Source organism: Schistocerca piceifrons, chromosome 4 (genome assembly GCF_021461385.2).
Source record: "Schistocerca piceifrons isolate TAMUIC-IGC-003096 chromosome 4, iqSchPice1.1, whole genome shotgun sequence".
NCBI classification, from domain to species: domain Eukaryota; kingdom Metazoa; phylum Arthropoda; class Insecta; order Orthoptera; family Acrididae; genus Schistocerca; species Schistocerca piceifrons.
Window position 1 is genome coordinate 77,945,243 of NC_060141.1, and position 15,894 is coordinate 77,961,136.

Consider the following 15,894-nt stretch of genomic DNA (forward strand, 5'->3'; position numbering starts at 1 on the left):
GCAAAAGCTACGCTTATTCGATTTGGGGAAACCAGACGAAGAACACTTTTGACGACGCTGTCTCTGGTAGGCTGCTTGAATCTGCGCGCGCGGCGACCTGATTGGCTGGCGTCAATGTTAAATGACTCGGACGTGGCACAACGTATCGAATTTTTTTCTTAACAATTATTTATCAGCACAATCTTCCCTGCAACATCCTTACAAGCATTTCAGATTGCTTCTGAGCACTCTGTATAACATTAGAAGTCAATATAATGTACGACTTCAGATTATCTTCCGGGCTGGTGTAACGTAGTAACTAATAAACTTGTATTGGTTTGACAAATTTCAACTGTACCTCCGGTCGGTGTGGTCGTGCGGTTCTAGGCGCTCCAGTCCGGAGCCGCGCTGCTGCTACGGTCGCAGGTTCGAATCCTGCCTCGGGCATGGGTGTGTGTGATGTCCTTAGGTTAGTTAGGTTTAAGTAGTTCTAAGTTCTAGGGGACTGATGACCACAGCAGTTGAGCCCCATAGTGCTCAGAGCCATTTTTTTTTCAACTGTACCAGCCGGCCAGAGTGACCGAGCGGCTCTAGGCGCTACAGTCCGGAACCGCGCAACCGCTGCGGTCGCAGGTTCGAATCCTGCCTCGGGCATGGATATGTGTGATGTCCTTAGGTTGGTTAGGTTTAAGTAGTTCTGAGTTCTAGGGGACTGATGACCTCAGAAGTTACGTCCCATAGTGCTCAGAGCCATTTGAACCATTTGTTACTGACTGTATGTTTCTACTTCAGTCTGGACGTGTTACTTCTCTTCTTTGGTGATAATACTCAGTAAATTTCTGAAGATGGCCTTGTAAGCCGAAAACCGGTTAATAATAAAAGTAAAATTGTAGAACAAAAGCAAACTGGTACTTTTCATTTATTATAATGCCGTTCTACAAAGAACTGACGGAAGATCCTGTTAACATGATGGTCATAAAGGTGGCGAGCAGCTCTTCCGTTACCGTGATCTTCGCCATCCAGAAAGAATGTACTCAACCATCTTGCTCTACACTCACAGACACGTTAATGAAGCTCGAACCAGGTCAGAGAGGTAGAATAGACGTCAAATGAGTTTAGCCGACAAGACGCTATGACTCTATGACTACCCTGTTGTATACCTATCTAGCAAACATGTCTTCAAACAGCTGTAACACGGAAATGGTGCGTTTCCCGACATGGGTTGCTATACTACGTAGTCACTCCCCTCTACAAGCTCCAGAAGTTTGTAGCAGGAATTTCTGAACACCCTGTATATTTATATACCATATTGCGCTCCAGCAGGAGATTTAAGATTCTGAACGAACGAACATTCGTATATGTACAAACAAAAATGTAAAAGCTCGTTTGTTCAAAATCTTTTCTCTCATGAAGTTTTTCACCGACTGTTTGAAATATTAACCCAACTTTGCATGCAAACAGGCGCGTCTTCTTGTATACCTATTTCTTAGTATACCTGCGTATAACATAAATAAATACGTAATACACACATCAAAAAAAGTTTTGCATCACCACGGTTCCCAGAACTCCTGAAGATAGACGTTGACTGTGGATATTGCATCACAGACACAGTCCCTTTGACTGTTCAGAGATGTCACTAAACCCTCCCAAAGATGTAAACAACCATCCATGAGCAGCGCCTATTAGACGGAGAGGGCCCGACAGCCGATCAATACGCGGTTCGATCGCGTCCGCATTGTTACTTTGTGCCAGGATGGGCTCTCAACAAGGGAAGTGTCCAGGCGTCTCGGAGTGAACCAAAGCGATGTTGTTCGGACATGGAGGAGATACAGAGAGACAAGAACTGTCGATGGCATGCCTCGCTCAGGCGGCCCAAGGGCTACTATTGCAATGAATGACCGCTACCTACGGATTATGGCTCGGAGGAACACTGACAGCATCACCACCATGTTCAATAATGCTTTTCGTGCAGCCACAGGACGTCGTGTTACGACTCAAACTGTGCGCAATAGGCTGTATGATGCGCAACTTCACTCCCGACGTCCATTTTTGCATCTACGACAACATGCAGCGCGGTACAGATGGGCCCAACAACATGCCGAATGGACCGCTCAGGTTTGGCATCACGTTCTCTTCACCGATGAGTGTCGCATATGCCTTCAACTAGACAATCGTCGGAAACGTGTTTGGAGGCAACCCGGTCAGGCTGAACGCCTTAGACGAACTGTCCAGCGAGTGCAGCAAGGTGGAGGTTCCCTGCTGTTTTGGTGTGACATTATGTGGGGCCGACGTACGCCGCTGGGGGTCATGGAAGGCGCCGTAACGACTGTACGATACGTAAATGCCATCCACCGACCGATAGTGCATCCATTTCGGCAGCATATTGGCGAAGCATTCGTCGTCGTGGACTACAATTCATGCTCCCATCGTGCACATCTTGTGAATGGCTTCCTTCAGGATAACGACATCGCTCGACTAGAGTGGCCAGCATGTTTTCCAGACATGAACATGCCTGGGATACATTGAAAAGGACTGTTTATGGACGGCGTGACACACCAACCACTCTGAGGGATCTACGCCGAATCGTCGTTGAGCAGTGGGACAATCTGGGTGAACAGTGCCCTGATGAATATTGTGGATAGTATGCCACGACGAATACGGGCATGCATCAATGCAAGAGGACGCGCTACTGGGTATTAGAGGTACCGGTGTGTACGGCAATCTGGACAACTACCACCTCTGAAGATCTCATTGTATGGTGGTACAACATGCAATGTGTGGTGTTCACGAGCAATAAAAATGGCGGAAATGATGTTTATGTTGATCTCTATTCCAATTTTCTATACAGGTTCCGGAACTCTCGGAATCGAGGTAATGCAAAACATTTTTTTTATGTGTATGTATATAAAATTCTTGAGCGGTTTACTTGGCCGCTGTGGCCGAGCTGTTCTAGGCGCTTCAGTCCGGAACCGCGCTGCTGCTACGGTCGCAGGTTCGAATCCTGCCTCGGGCATGGATGTGTGTGATGTCCTTAGGTTAGTTAGGTTTAAGTAGTTCTAAGTTCTAGGGGACTGATGACCACAGCAGTTGAGTCGCATAGTGCTCAGAGCCATTTCTTTTTCAATAGTTCTAAGTCTAGGGGACTGATGACCTCAGATGTTAAGGTCCCATAGTGCTCAGAGCCATTTGAACTATTTGAACCGGTTTACTTCAAACTTTAATCTGTACTATGTGAAATATTCAGACGGCATAGACTTTTTATTTTTAAACAAAAATGTAGAGGTTTTTTGTTAAAATCGACTTGGAGAAAGAAAATGTACTACTGTAAAAATATGCGCGTTTGTTACCTTTTTCGCAGCTAGTTTTAACTACGATAGTGAGGCATTTAAACATTAGACAAACCTATTCTCCCATACACACACTTTTTAAACTTAAATTGTGTACGCAACAATGCGCTGTCTTGTTATCTTTTTCGCAACGGCTCTCACAGAAGACAGGAAAGTTGTATTTATGGTTTACGATTTACTATTGCAGAATCTGAATTTGCAATAACAATAGACAAGGCTGAAGATCAAAGGAGGGGTGAATGGTCAGAGGGATGGGAGGAAATGGACAGAGAGAGGAGGCAGGAGGAGGCAGAAGGGGGGACGAGAAGATGGACAGAGTGATGGCGGAACGCGAAGGACAAAGTGGGGGAGAAGATCGACAGAGGCTGGGGGGCAGAAGGAGATTAGGACGTACTGTTCCCACACATATTAAATCGTGCATTCTCTCTTTTCTTTCTTTTCCATTTAACGAAACTTAGCCACAGCAACGCGTGGCTGGGTACCATTAGTAATTAAATAATTTTCTGAGCGTTACTTCCACCTCCACGATGTAGATTAAGTATTAGTTTGAAGAAAGCCTGAACACATGAAAGAGTAACAAATGTACCCAGAGCCCTTTGCCATGAAGTTTCACTACTCTTACGTTGTTCATCGCGAAACCAACACCCGACAAGAACCGCCTCCCTCCAGCCTCCACTCCCCCCCCCCCCCCCCCCCCCACACACACACACTCACTTTCTTTACAGCTCAGGCCCTGTGTACGCTTTTGACAGCGACGGTTACTCAGATCAAAAGTTTTGTTCAGGTAGCCTAAAGTTAAAGTGCACTTATGAAGTATAAATATCTTCCTATCTCTCTTAAAATTCCTACTGACGTCGGTAGTTAGTAATGCTGTAACGACCTTTTGATCATTAATTCTCTGCTCTGCGTTAATTGAATCGAAAAATTCCGGAGTGGGTCACGCAGAAATTCTCGTGCAGTTGTTCCCGTGGATACCAATACTTCCGTGGACGATTTCTAGTGCATCAATAACTAACATTTATCTTTACTCTCTTTGTAAGTCTTCTTAGTTTCAACTACCAACCGAATGGTCGCTTCAAGCCATCTGTATAATTGTTTTAGCCAGTGACACGAATTCCATTAACTGTTCTACAGATAGTACGTTCTGCCAATCACTGCAGATGGTATTCGTATTTTGTCATCTTTATATTTCTGCATTTTTCCCTGTAGACAACAATCCACAACAGCAATAACAACGACTATGTTCTTTGGAATTGCTGCAAAGATTTTCATCAAAAAGTTAAATTATGTTACATATGAGAAACGACCTGGCATCGCAGCTTCTTGAACCACTCATTAATTACTTCTTCCCGCCTATTGTACTACTTAAAATTGCTCGTACTGTCGCATATGTATACAGTTACTCCGCAAAAATGTATTCTGTTCGCTCTTAATATGTTAGTAATCTAGTCGCGCAGGTAATGTAAGAGAAAGTGCAATCTAACTTAAGGATAGGGGTTAAAGGTACTAATCCAAAGAACTTTTTCTCCACATGTACGGCCTCTCTTGTAAAAACATTACTGAATTCTACTCCTCCACTAAAAAAAAAAAAAATAAATATCTTCATATTAAGTCTCTTGCGTAACGAAAATTTTCATTTTAGCGATGTGGGGGGACCATGGAAGCGGCGTGATTAACAGCTGTCAGTGACAAGTTCATCTGGGCCAGTCATGACGCGTCGGAACGCGGCACTGCGCGGGACCTTGCGGCGTAGTACGACAACCCGGAAGTAAATAAATACGGTATGCAATCAATAGAGGGTAAGGACGCAAACAAGGGAAGCGCATGCGCCATGACACGGTTTCTAGGGCGTTGACCTGGTGCAGATTGCACTCTCGGCTGCAATAGGATGCGCGCGCTTCTGTTTGGTTCGCGCTGGTCCGAAGTCCGAGAGTCATGAACTCTCGAACGGCTCAGTAAATGGTCGCGCCTCTTACAAGGCTCGTCGCATCGGTAACAAGTGCTTTAAAATTTAGAGAAGTTAGAGCTTTGTAAAAGCTACACGTTTCAATACTGCTTCAAATTAAAAGCCACAAAACATTTGTCGCCGACTGTTACAGTGATATGACGATTGCAAACACGTTTCCACAAATAGCAACAACATTGACGTCTTGTGACAATTTCATTATATGACGTAAACAGTTTATTTGTCCATAAAACATCTTACAATGAAACTGGATGAATCAGTACATAGCGAATAACATTAATGAATGCTACTTAGCGTATATAAAAATCTAATGTCAATGAAACTGCAGGTTCATCCATTCTACAAGGAGGGCATCAAAAAATTGTCAGTGATAGTTTAAAAAACACATTTAATGAAAAGCATTTCATACCCCCGACAGTTCGAAATTAAATGGCTGCCTTCCTCGTAAGAATGACGCGAGAATGGATGATACAATGGTTTCGAAGTAGGTACAAGTTTTCTTTCTAATTTGCTTCATTAAATTTACCTGGCATCAGCATGAACAACATTAAGCAGTAGAGTGATATCTATTATTGATAGAGTTCAAAGATTTAGTGTCTACGATTTGCTTGTCTGTCAGTGTTTACCTTGACTAGTTCGACGTCCCTAAAGGATTTTCTTCTTGATGGAAACTACTGAGCTCAATGAATGAATGCATGAATGATAAGGCAGGAACATTGTTAAATTGTCGTATTTGCGCTGTGATCCGTATGTACTTCGCTAGCAGCTTTTGGAACAGCAAACCAACAACTTTGTTCTGCAGTATGAAGAGAGCACATATGCTGCCTTACGCTGACTAATAAGTAGCGATAATTTTTTTAAAAACGAAACCACACATTTTTTAAGTCCAGCGAACTGTGCAGGTACATGATCAAGTGCACTAATCAATGATATAAATAATAATAGTTAACGCTATAATGCACATTTGCTCGGTAAACTATCGGAATGCCATTATCAATTTTATTTTATTTTTCGCCAAATGACTCCAGTATATATTAAACTGATGAACTACATGCACCTAATGATTGACAGGAAACAACAGTAAAATGAGTTCGAGACTCTTGAGGAAGCAACTGTCTTAATTAACGGAGAGATGGTAATGTTACTCACCTTCCGTAACATCCCAAGTGTGGCGCGCTTACCGACGGAGGAAATGCAGCGGGCTTCGGGCGAACTGTCCGCGTAGTTGAGCGCGCTGCTGCCAGATGTCGGTAAGCTCCTACCACGAAAATGGCGGAGATCTATATTTAGTGGACTGAATGAAGACTGAGAAAATGCAGTTTGAAATGCAAGTGTTGTTTGTGTATGTGATGCTGATAAACCTTTGAAGACTTGTGACGTGTAATTTGCACACGTCACGGCCTCATGTGCCTCAACAGAAGACTGCAATACAAGACTGAAGGCGAAAACCCACTCGAGTACAACTCTCAAGACTGAGAAGGTGAGACTGTTTTCATGACAGCAAGAGGCGTGGCGGCTTCCGAATCGTTTTGACTTCTTCTAATCTTTATAAATAAACTTATTTACATAAATGCGGTATAGTTTAAGTTCGGTGAAAGTTATGTTTAGAGCAGAACTTGTTGTTTTAGTTATTAAAAGCTTGGCCAATGACCTTATTTCAACCGTGACGGTTTGTTTGTGTTACGCATACGCTGTGATCTACTTCGTCGCTTCAACGCGTATTATTTATTTTGGCAAGGTGGTCTTTTCGTTCTTCATATTGTTTGTTAGCAATGAAAGCTGTGTGATTGTTTTTGATGATATACGCGGATGTAGTAGCACGTGATGTAAACATACCTGTCGTATTTACTTCTTATTGCGTTTCTCACGAGTTGTGTATCTAGATAACTGACAGTTTGTTTTGTTAATATAAGACATAAAACGTTCCTGAAAGCGTTACAAATATTACAATTTCCAATATTTGCCTTATCTAAAATTTTGTTCACGTAAACAACCGTATGTCGGTTTTGAAAATCGGTGATACGATACGACAGAGAAATCACAATAACAACACAAAATGTATGTGTGTATTATTTACTTTAACAAACGCATGCCCATTTCACATAAATGTTATCAACTAAAATTTTACCTGATTAAGATGTTTATTACTGTAGTATAGGAGTTTGTTTTTATTCGATAATGTAGGCCTACACAGAACGCAATCGCATGTTCTCTTGTTATGTTTGTTTATGTGCTTCCAAATTAATTTCAGTTTCAGTGTATCATGTAAATCTATGTAGTTGGGAAGTGTCAAATTTGCCGATTTGCTCAGTGGGGCAACGTTAATTAATTTTTGTTTCGGTTGTAGTCATATTTCTGCCCCGAGCCTGCGTTTGACACTAACATAACCCAAATGAAGTGATATTCGGCAGTTAACAAAACTTCGGTTTGGGTTAGTCAACCAGTCTGATTGTGTCAGGAATGCATGATTATTTTATGCTTACTCTGTAGAAGGTGGTAGTGGTACTAAGTTGAAATAAATAAGTTCACCCATAACTGCTGTATCGTCGGCGTTTTTTCACGGCACACGAGGCTCGGGAATCTTGTAGTCGTGACCTACTTTAAGAGTCCCGCGTTAATACGCTGAAACACTTAAGTCAGTTCCTGTGGAGGGTGTTCATATAGCAAGGCAGCACACCATCCCACAATTGCGGTCTTTATTTCAAGTTCTTTTCATCTGACGACCGGGAACAGAGCAAGAATCAACTTTACTGTTTCACAATGTTTTGGAATATTTGAAAGCGTGTTTGTCTCCTTCAAAACGGCGCTTGGCTAAACAGAATAAAAGGTCTGTCAGTACAAGATTCAAAGCTAGGAAGATTGTCAGCTGTGATGTTATTGTTGGTCGTTTCTTTGTACGAATTATTTGTATATTGATGCAAGTAATAATGACAGGGATTAACCTGTAGTAATTTTATTATTTCAGCCTACTTGATATTTTTACGAATGAGGTGGTTAAGGCACTGGATTCATGAGGAACAGACTGTAAACTCCTATATTGGCCATCGAGACTATGGTTTGGCGGTTCTTTACTTAGAATTGTCGGGGCTAAAGCACTGATAGTTCCTTTGGAGTAGCCATAGCGAGTTACTTGTCCTGTCCTTGACAGTATAAGATCTCTCTATAACGTCCTCGGGAATTAAAACTCTTGTGCTTTCTGCCTTCAGTGTTTTTGAATCCTATAGTTACTACATCAAAGAAGCAGAGCTACTCTGTTGTGGCGTAAATAGTTATAAAATGTTAAGTCAATGAGATTAACTTTTAGTTTGAGCCGTGTACTAGTAATGTGATTGCCCGAGTCAAAGATATTCGTGAAGATTTGCAATTGAACATACAAAGGGATCGAAACAGAACATCGATATTTTGAAATATTCCTCATTGTTTCGATTTTATTGCTGACGCATGTAATGGCAGATTTTCACTTTGAAACTGTTACGCGTTTCGGGATACTACGCTGCTTCGCTGCCCGAATATAACAATGTAAGGCAAATATGATTGTTTTAATTATTAGTAAGCTGTAGAATAGATCACACGAAATCGACTGTTTAAATTCTACGCGGTTAATTAACCACAAATCGTTTGTTCACAGTTGGTGAAGGCGTAGTTTTCATTTCCATCAGCCAGATAGGCAATTGCGGTTACTATATCACCCGTCGTTTTAATTGTTGATGCTTTTGCGAAGGTTTCTCTCAATCACTCAGTACAGCGATCTTGGTGTACTGTAAATCTGCACGAAATTGGAGAAGAATGTGGTTTTTTAAAATAAATATTAGACTGCAAATTAACTTTAGACATTGATAGTAAATGCGTTTCCCTGACATCGGCAATCCGATTGCAATCCTATCTTTGTCCGGTGAACAGTAATCTTATTTCGTTTACTTATTGACTACATACGTACTGTTTAAAAAAATGTTAGGTAAAAACAAAAGCATCCTTTGTTGAAATAAAATGTCGATGTTGTATCCGTTACTTTGCAGTTAGAAAATTGTATCTATTTCTACCCAGTATTTTTCCCCGAAAATGACTTCTATGTCAATGCATGTTTGGATCATCAGAGATTTCGTTTTAGTGAAATTTTTATTTGGAAATACGCTCAGAAATCACATTCGATGACATATGTCTTGACATATTTTATATGCTGTCCTTCCTGTGACGTGTCATCGTCGGAAAAACATACTTGTGGTCTTATAGACCTGTAATACAACTGATCTATAGGACCAGAAACATGTTTTTGCGACAATGACATGTCACACACGGGTCAGATATATTTAAACATTTCAAGGTGGACTTGAGAATGACCTTAAAGCGAAATCATTTTTGTGTAAAATAAATGAATAATGAACAGTCAAATAGCGGGAATTACTTTCATCAGATTTTTTCCTTGCGTTACGTGATATTAATAAAAATGCAATAATAATGGTAATAATAATACGATGAGTATCTGTTTCTGTTTACTAGGTTAATATTTCATTCTTTGCAAAAGAATTCTTCCTAGCAAGCGAATAAAGAATTCAGTATAACCTGATATTATTTTTGTATGATTCGATAAGGTGATAGCTGAATTTACCCTTCGTGAAACCAGATAGATTGATAGTGTTTTCTGTGGCCTATAATTTTTGTCGATACGAGGCGTACACAAGTTTATCACACGTAGTTGCGAAGTTTTCTGCCTTCTTTCTTTCATTGCCGTGTAGAGCAATTGCAAGTTTTACCGTGCTGCATCTACGTACTTTACAATGCACAAGAGGAAGAAAGAACTAAAAGCCGAGCGTAAAGCATATTGGCGACAATTATTAATTACTCTGTATGCAATTAGCCTGCGCTGTTCACTCTATTATATACCCTACTGAATTTAAGAAACATATGAGGCATTTGTTTTTATCATTATCATAATTTCTCTCCGTAAAAGACTCAGTTGTAAAATCCATTTACGCTTTCCTTTTCCATCAGTCACGTCATATTATTTTCTTCTCCCTGCTGCCTTCATTATTTGTGTTTTACTATTTCCTTGTGTTCCTCGTTCCCTGCCCCTCCCATATGCTTTATTGCCGGAATCAACAATCTGAATGTACCTGCCTGTAAATTCTCTCTCGTATTCCATCCTTCACACAGAAATATAAATTTTGCTGTTTTTCTGTTGTTGCTATTATTGTTTTTTCATTGTTTCTGCTATTCCTATACTTAATGTATGGCTCGATGGGAGGTGTCACCATAGGCAGGTTAGCGCGTTTGCAAAACGTCATGTTACACCATGAATCGGAGACTGAGGTAACTGTTGAGGCCCCCAAAAAAGCGCTGCGGCGTCCGATCCAACCTTCGCCTGGGACATACATTGAAGAGCCAAAGAAACTGGCACACCTGCCTAATATCGTGTAGGGCCACAGCGATCACGCAGAAGTGCCGCAACACGACGTGGCATGGACTCCACTAATGTCTGAGGTAGCGTGTAAATCTCTTTTGAACAGCACGTTGCAAGGCATCCCAGATGTGTTCAGTAATGTTCATGTTTGGAGAGTTTCATGGAAAGCGGAAGTGTTTAAATTCAGAAGAGTGTTCCTGGAGCCACTCTGTAGCATCTCTGGACGTGTGGGGTGTCGCATTGTCCTGCTGGAATTGCCAAAGTCTAACGAAATGCACAGTGGACATGAACGGATGCAGTTGATCAGAGAGGATGCTTACGTACGTGTCACCTGTCAGAGTCGTATCTAGACGTATAAGGGGACCCATTTCACTCAAACTGCACACGCCCAATACAATTACAGAGCTTCAACCATCTTCAACAGTCCCCTGCTGACACGCAGAGTCCACGGATTCATGAGATTGGCTCCATACTGGTACACTTCCAACCACTCGATACAATTTGAAACGAGTCTCATCCGACCAGGCAATATCTTTCCAGTCATGAACAGCCCAATGTCGATGCTGACGGGCCCAGGCTTTTCGTCGTGCAGTCATCAATGGCTCCGAAAGCCCATATCGATGGTGTTTTGTTGAGTGGTTCGCACGTGGACACTTGTTGATGGCTCAGCATTGGAATCTGCAGCAATTTGCGGAAGGGTAGCACTTCTGTCACGTTGAACGTATCTCTTCAATCGTCGTTGGTCCCGTTTTTGCAGGCTCTTTTTCCTGTCGTAGGGACGACGGAGATTCGATGTTTTACCGGATTCCTGATATTTACGGTACACTCGTGAAATGGTCGTACGGGAAAATCGCCACTTCGTCGCTGCTTCGGAGATGCTATGTCCCATCGGTCGTGCGCTGACTATGGCACCACGTTCAGACCCACTCAGATCTTGATAACATGCCTTTCTAGCAGCAGTAACCGATCTAACAACTGCGCCAGACACTTGTCTTATTTAGGCATTGCCGACCGCAGCGTCGTATCCTGCCTGTTTACATATCTCCGCATTTGAATACGCATGGCTGTACCAGTTTCGTCGGTGCTTCAGTGTATATGTTGTTAATGGTCATCACTTATTTTGCAGCGTAAGTAACAAAACTCGTCTACTACTTTTGTGTCTCCTTTCCTAATCTATCAGCATCGCCTTTACACTTTTTTATTTTTTCTTGATTTTCATCTTATTACCTGTTTACGAGACACTTATTCATTCCATTCCATTCAACTATTCTTGCAAGTTCTTCGCCGTTTCTGACAGAATTACATTGTCGTCGGCCAAATTTCCCTGTCCACTTTCTTCTTGGTTCCTTTCGCTGTTTGATGTACAGATTGTATAACATCGAGGTGCTGTTGCACATCTGCATCTACATCTGTACTCTCAAACCACTGTGAAGTGCATAGCAGAGGGTGCGGCCCACTGTACCATTTATTAGGGCTTTTTCACATTCCATTCACGTCTGTTCGAGATATCGCATTATGTTTGAGCTCAGAATATATTGTAAGACTCAACAACAAATCGATGTCAAGCATACTGGACGGTAGTTTTGTGGATCACTTCTACTTGTTTCCTTGTAGACAGGTGTGTTTTGTGCTTTCTTCCAGCAACTTGGCAGGGTGTTTTGCTCGAGGGATCTGCGAGAGATTGCAGTTAACAGAAGGGTTAACTCGGCCATAAATTGGGTATAGAATGTCATACCGATTTCATCGAGCCCTGGAGTTTTGTTCAATTTTAACGATTTCAGTTGTTTCCAAACGTCACTGACACTGATATGTTTTTCCCTCATCTTTTCAGTACTACTGGGTTTTTTGTTTATAAAGGAACATTTTAAAATGGAGTTAAGCAATGCTGCTTTTGCTTTACTACTCTCAATTTCAGTTCCTTCCTTGACCATGAGTGAATGCTAACTGTAATGCCACCAAAAGCCTTGACTCGACCAGAATTTCTTGGGATTTTGTGAAAGATCTTTCGATAGTCATTGAAGGCTTCACGCATTGCTCTCTTCACTACCACACGCATTTGATTCAGCTTTTCTCTGTCTATTGCCCTACGCTTTTTGTTATACCCATTATACAGCGGTCTGTGTTTCTTAAAAAGTTTCTTCACAATGACTCCTAGCCATGGAGGATCTTTTCCACCTTACTGTTCTACTGGGTAAACATCTATCCAGTGCTTGGTCAACTGTTCTTTTAAAATTGAGCCATAGATCTTGTATATGCTCCTATCATGAGCTAAAAGTTTCAAGTTCCTCATTGAGATATGACACACTGTGGTACATAGTTAAGCCCTAATAAAATATGTTACAGACCAGAACAAGATAAGCAACATGAACTACGCCCTTTTTAGCACCCCAAGCCAACGAGAAAATTAGTACTCCTTGTATTAAACAGAAATAGCACTGCTGCATAATAAGATCGCAGAAAGTAGTATATTAACATTACTGAGATATTTAATGCCGGTTAGTATATGAATTCCTTCTGAAAGGACAGTGCCTAAGAAAAACTATTGGCTAAGGCGACCGCTTCCAGAGAATAAAAAATTCTGGTTCGAATCCTTGTCTGACATAAATATTCATTTGTCAAGACATGTTCATTTTATTTACTGTATTTATTTAAGCAAATCGTTAGGAGGGAAAGGAAGGAACAAGAATGATTTTCATACATTAAATGATGATCGATTTATTCTGTTGGAACAAAATTTCAGTGTATGGGGTATTTCGTTGAGTACCTGTCTTTCTGATACTTCTTTCTGTTTGTTTATTTCTTATTCTTGATACATGAGAATGTACCTAACCACTTCCCACCAAAACGCATTTGGCATCTTAATTTCAGTGGTAGTGTTTTTATGACTGGCCTGCCAATGTGGCCGAGCGGTTCTAGGCGCTACAGTCTGGAACCGCGTGACTGCTACGGTCGCAGGTTCGAATCTTGCCTCGGGCATGGATGTGTGTGATGTCCTTAGGTTAGCTAGGTTTAAGTAGTTCTAAGTTCTAGGGGACTGATGACCTCAGAAGTTAAGTCCCATAGTGCTCAGAGCCATTTGAACCATTTTTTTTATGACTGCATTTTTCTATTTTGCTCGTGTCTCGGTCATATCCTACTACCAGTCCTAAGGAGTTTCGGACAGGCGACAAAGATATTTCCTACTTCAATTGTGTTGGTTGACCAAGTAATCAATCGGTACTGTAGTACAGCATAAGAAGTTTATATACGTGAAAATTGACATTTTTGGATTTGCATTTCTATAACTGTACCATTTTATGTTGATCAGATTTGACAATGTATACACCATCACATCAAATAATCACCTGCAGTAGTGATTGATCAGCCATAAAAGAATTTACAAAAGTGTTCCTTGACGTACTAGACAAGGTTGTGTGTTCAACAGGTGTATTTTTTGATCTATGAAAGACCTACTGAAAAAGCTAGAATCATCAGGAACGAAACAAACTGTTGATAACTGGTTCCAATCAAACCAGAAGAACAGAGTATGAAGGGTAGAGGTCAAATCAAATGGCTCTGAGCAGTATTGGACCTAACATCTGAGGTCATCAGTCCCCTAGAACTTAGAACTACTTAAACCTAACTAACCTAAGGACATCACACACATCCGTGCCCGAGGCAGGATTCGAACCTGCGACCGCAGCAGTCGCGCGGTTCCAGACTGAAGCACCTAGAACCGCTCGGTCAAAACGGCCGGCTAAGGGTAGAGGTATAGCAGCTTCAAATAAAGCAGTTCTTTGTGAAACATTTAACAGATCCCAAGTATAAGGAGCGGTCAAAAAGTTCCCGTTTTAGTGCGTTGCTGCAGCGTATACACTATGTAGCGCGATTCCGATACGGGTATATAAGCATCGACATGTACGCCACGGGTTAGTTGGCATTCGTCGGTAAATGCGGAAATGTGAACTACACTCCTGGAAATGGAAAAAAGAACACATTGACACCGGTGTGTCAGACCCACCATACTTGCTCCGGACACTACGAGAGGGCTGTACAAGCAATGATCACACGCACGGCACAGCGGACACACCAGGAACCGCGGTGTTGGCCGTCGAATGGCGCTAGGTGCGCAGCATTTGTGCACCGCCGCCGTCAGTGTCAGCCAGTTTGCCGTGGCATACGGAGCTCCTTCGCAGTCTTTAACACTGGTAGCATGCCGCGACAGCGTGGACGTGAACCGTATGTGCAGTTGACGGACTTTGAGCGAGGGCGTATAGTGGGCATGCGGGAGGCCGGGTGGACGTACCGCCGAATTGCTCAACACGTGGGGCGTGAGGTCTCCACAGTACATCGATGTTGTCGCCAGTGGTCGGCGGAAGGTGCACGTGCCCGTCGACCTGGGACCGGACCGCAGCGACGCACGGATGCACGTCAAGACCGTAGGATCCTACGCAGTGCCGTAGGGGACCGCACCGCCACTTCCCAGCAAATTAGGGACACTGTTGCTCCTGGGGTATCGGCGAGGACCATTCGCAACCGTCTCCATGAAGCTGGGCTACGGTCCCGCACACCGTTAGGCCGTCTTCCGCTCACGCCCCAACATCGTGCAGCCCGCCTCCAGTGGTGTCGCGACAGGGGTGAATGGAGGGACGAATGGAGACGTGTCGTCTTCAGCGATGAGAGTCGCTTCTGCCTTGGTGCCAATGATGGTCGTATGCGTGTTTGGCGCCGTGCAGGTGAGCGCCACAATCAGGACTGCATACGACCGAGGCACACAGGGCCAACACCCGGCATCATGGTGTGGGGAGCGATCTCCTACACTGGCCGTACACCACTGGTGATCGTCGAGGGGACACTGAATAGTGCACGGTACATCCAAACCGTCATCGAACCCATCGTTCTACCATTCCTAGACCGGCAAGGGAACTTGCTGTTCCAACAGGACAATGCACGTCCGCATGTATCCCGTGCCACCCAACGTGCTCTAAAAGGTGTAAGTCAATTACCCTGGCCAGCAGGATCTCCGGATCTGTCCCCCATTGAGCATGTTTGGGACTGGATGAAGCGTCGTCTCACGCGTCTGCACGTCCAGCACGAACGCTGGTCCAACTGAGGCGCCAGGTGGAAATGGCATGGCAAGCCATTCCAGAGGACTACATCCAGCATCTCTACAATCGTCTCCATGGGAGAATAGCAGCCTGCATTGCTGCGAAAGGTGGATATAC

General features: G+C 42.9%; 1 long non-coding RNA gene across 1 annotated transcript in view; it reads left to right on the top strand.

Annotated features, from left to right (window-relative positions):
* Positions 1-6,562: 6,562 nt before the first annotated feature.
* The window catches only part of LOC124795718, a 654,391-nt gene continuing 645,059 nt past the window's right edge, over positions 6,563-15,894 (top strand). The window contains exon 1 of the long non-coding RNA XR_007016725.1: positions 6,563-6,772. This is a non-coding gene — a long non-coding RNA (uncharacterized LOC124795718). The remainder of the gene's footprint in view (positions 6,773-15,894) is intronic.